The sequence below is a fragment of the Nicotiana tomentosiformis genome, chromosome 11 (genome assembly GCF_000390325.3).
Source record: "Nicotiana tomentosiformis chromosome 11, ASM39032v3, whole genome shotgun sequence".
Classification (NCBI taxonomy): domain Eukaryota; kingdom Viridiplantae; phylum Streptophyta; class Magnoliopsida; order Solanales; family Solanaceae; genus Nicotiana; species Nicotiana tomentosiformis.
The window spans coordinates 55831945-55836548 of NC_090822.1; positions in this window are offsets into that span (position 1 = coordinate 55831945).

Here is a 4604-nt window from a genome sequence, read left to right on the forward strand (position 1 = left end):
AAGCAACTCAAATATATCAAATAATGCCATAGGAAACAAACCCAAACGATAAAGGTCGAATATTTAATCAAATACTCAAAGTCAACCAAAAAGGCAACTTGTGCCCGCACCCTGGAACTCGACAAAACTCACAAATTGTGACAACCCATTTGAATACGAGTCAAACCATAATAGTTTCATCTAAATCCTACTCTAAATCGATGTTCAAAACCTAATACTACCCAGCCAAGCTCAATACTACCCAAATGCGAAGGCTTAAAGTCTCAACCATCGCGAAAATGCGAACGCGAATATGAATAAATCCCAGAACACTATGCGATCGCGACCATCGCAACGAATGCTCCCAGCACCAGAAAATCGGAGAAACAAACAATGCAAACATGAGAGAAATGGTCTAAAACCAGCATGAAACTTATCCTATCCCCTCGGGACCATGTCTAAATATACCAACAAGTCCCAAAACATAACACAGACCCACTCGAGGCCTAAAATCACACATAATAACATCAAAATTATGAATCGCACCCCAATTCAAGCTTAATAAACTATTTCAAAATTTCAAATTCTAAACTTATGCCAAGCATGTCTAACGAACTCAGAATCACCTCAAATTTTGCACACAAGTTACAAATGACATATCCAACCCATTCCAAATCTCGGAACAATAATCCAAACCTGATAACGTTGAGGTCAAGTATAAACTTTCCAAACCTTCAAATTGCCAGTCTTTGCCAACTAGAGCCAAAACCTTCTAGAAATATTCAAATGCAAATCTGGGCATACTCTCAAGTCCAAAATCACCATCCGGACCTAACGAAATCATAAAAACTCTGATTCAAGGTCATATTCACAAAAGTCAAACTTGGTCAACTCTTCAAACTTAAAACTTCCAAATTGAGAATCACTCTTCCAAACCAATCCCGAACCACTCGAAAACTAACACCGATAATACACCTAATTAATAATACACTATATGAAGCTACTCCTGACCTCAAATCACCGAACTGGATGTAAATTCTTAAAACGATCGATCGAGTAATTACATTACCATATTTGTCCAGCAAGTTGAGAACAAAGAAATAAGTATCATGAGGAAACAACATGATAAATAAAGTAATCCCCTAATTTATTTCAGACTATTGGAGGCATTAATATTTAAGACATTACCGTCTATTCGGGCATAGGAGATATGAGGTGATAATGAGTTGCATTAAATGGTTATAAATCAATGAGACCGGTATCGTGATATACCTAACCCTATATGGCCAATAGTATGTTTTTTGGACTATGTGCAGGTAAGGAGTATGTTGGAATTATACAGGAACCTCTGTCAAAGTGATATAAAGAGCCGCAAAATCAATAAGCCCTTTGTGAAACTTTACATTCGAGGACGAATGTTCCTAAGGGGTGGAGGATGTTACATCCTGTATTTTTATTCAACATATACATAACTCAGTTGAGGATTGAAGAATGCACTTAAATGTGAGAAATGAGATTTTGGGCAAATAACAATGAGTTGCTTGCTTCCCCAACGTGCCTGAAATGTCTGTTTGACTAGTATCAAAAGTGCTGCATTTTTACGGCACATCAACACCCCCAACTTAGACTCTTGCTTGCCCTCAAGCAGCTAAAAAGTTACCCCGCAAAATACTAATCTACTTCCGACTGATAATAAAACAACAATGACTATGGATGGTGGTGACTGTTAGCTAGCAAGCATGTAACTTCTTTTATTTACCCTTCAACAAAGACAAAGATCATTTAACTGTTCAACTAATCTGTTTGTGAGCTTCGAGCCTCAAAAGCTATGACAGAGTGCTACTAATATCTAGATATGCACTTGCATCCTACTTCAAGAAGCCTAACTTCTGCTAACTCTTGAAATTCATGCATTCTCATAGCAAAGAAAATCCCTAACTCAACAAATACAAATATGTACAGGGGATACAATCAAACACTCTTGCACTCAGAAAGAAAGTTAAGTGCTACAAGTATCAGTTCATATGCTTGCCCTTATTTTAACTCATCGCTAGCTCAGGAATAATCGGTTGTAGATCAAAAAAGGAGTTTTCACGGGTTGTAGTGTAGGCTTCGGGACGGGTTGGATGAATATTTGGGAACATAGTGACTATACCCTCTTTGAATGCTACACATAATTCTTTCTCGAATAGCACACATTGCCCTTGTTGATATCTATTTTCTACTATCAGCCCACCTTGTAGTTTATGATCACTCCATGGGTTCTTGCCTTACCACGATACCAATTTTGATGACGTCCAAATTCACTACTAAATAGTAAATGGACACGGTCGCATGCAATATAATATACTGGCAATGGCACCATTTTTGTTTTAATTAAAGAAATACTAACTCACTTTATATTTAATAAAAATCATTGAATACATAAGCACAATAAGATATTTAATCCACACTTTAAATATGAATATTCCCATAAATAATATTCAAGTATTGGAAAAAATACTACATACTTAGATATTCAATACAAAGCAAGAAAATGAAGAAATGAGTATAAATGGATAAGAAATTCTCAACCAAAAGCTTCAAATCTTCAAGCTCCAAGTGTGTGTGTGTCAAACCCTAGCTCCCAAGATTGTTTCTCTTAGTCAAGAGACTGAAAATTAGCCAAACATATCTCTCAAATGAGCTGAGTTGTATATTAAATGGTTTGGGGGGTAAAAAACATGAAATTCTAGAACTGCCTAGATTTTCCGCCAATTCCTTCATCGCGTTCGCGATAATGCTTTTGCGTTCGCAAAGCTTTGGATTCTGCATTTTCGCGTTCGTGATCATACCTTCGTGTTCGCAAAGGTTTGACTTTTGCAGCATCGCATCCGCATTCCTCCTTCGCGTTCGCGAAGGGTAATTCACTAGGCAGATTTTCATTGTTCGTTTTAGCTCCTTTTTGACTAATTTTCACTTGGTTGCTTCATGATCACTTCTAAATCATATAAAACCTGTGAAATAGAAGTAAACGACATTAAATACACAATTTTGTCAATAAATCATAGCAAAAATCTAAGATTAAAGACGAGATAAATTGGTAAAATACCATCAAACCCCCAAACTTAAACTATTGCTTTCCCTCAAGAAATCAAAGCACAAAATCTCCTTCCAAATATTTAACTCAATAGTGCATCAATATCATACCAAGTCAAAAAGTCTACTTTAAGCACAAACACATGGCTTTAATTGGTACCAACAATTAATCCAAGTCATATGAATCACCAACAACTTCTTAAGAATATTATTTTATTTCAAGTGTTCAAACACCAAGTTAGTCAAAGTAGCAATCAAGTCATGGCACTAAAGCTTCAAAATTTGCCTCTTAGTCACAAAACAACTTTCTTTTGTTCATTCTTTTCAATGGAAAAATGGAACAACTTAATCACTCAAATCTCAATGTTCCCTCACAAGCATAAGAGAATCCCACACTCATAACTTGGAATTTCAAAACATAAATGGGATATCAAATGGAAAGAATTAACTATCTCTCACAAAGATGTTACCATAGGCTTGCCCTTCATGTATTTCTCCACTAATATAGACACACTTGGTTCAAAATCAATTAGGACTTAAATGGTTGTAGTTTAGGCTTTTGGTTAAGGTAGGGCACAATTTTGGCTAGAGTGACTCAAAAACTCCCTAAGCACTACAATTTTTCAACAATGAAAGCACACTTCCTTTTAAACCTTTCCATCCTTTTCTTCATTTTTCATTGCACCATCTAATCTTCCCTTTATTCACAATTCCTTATTTTTCCTTCCATTTTCTTCTTTCTTATATTTTGTTTTTCAAAAACCAAGGAAGGTTCAACTATGTATATATATATTTTTATATTTTTAACCTTTCACCTTATAAGCAACTACCGCATCACAACTTTTCCAGTCGTCAGTCCCAAACTTAGGTTTTAGCCCATGTTCACACTTTCAAAGCACTTAGAGAGGTGGGATGCCAAAAGATAGATCAATAAAGAATAAAAGATTAAAGAATGTAACATGGTTGCTAAAGAAAAGGTTAAGGGCTCAAAAGTGATTGAATAGGGAAAATATGCAAGGGTGAAAAATTTTACAATGAAAGAACAACCCAAGGAAGGCCTAATATTATTTTTTAAATTAAGTTAGTCTAGGATTTCGCCTTGAAGAACATTCCAGGAAAGTTCTAGACTACAAATCATGCAAAAGAACTCATAACAAACCTCACCACACATGGAACATGTGAATTCGAGTGAAATGTGTATCCAAAACTCAATTGAAACAAATGAATTGAAAAAAGTCAATCATAGACTAAAGAGACTAATTAGTGAACTTAAGAGCCAAATATTGAATTTAAAAGTGATAACAAGAATTATTACTTAAATTTCTTTTCTTCTTCAAAAAGCAAGAATTCATATGCCAAGATTTAAATTATGATGGCATCAAGCAAGCCACAAATTGGCTATGGGGAAAAATTCATAACTCAAACCACTTATGCTCCTAAATTAACTAAAACTACATCTAGACTATAAGACTAATTCCCTTAAGAAAGTCATCACGCCATCCATCATAGGAAAAATTCACCTGGTTCAACACAAAAATATTCCTTGG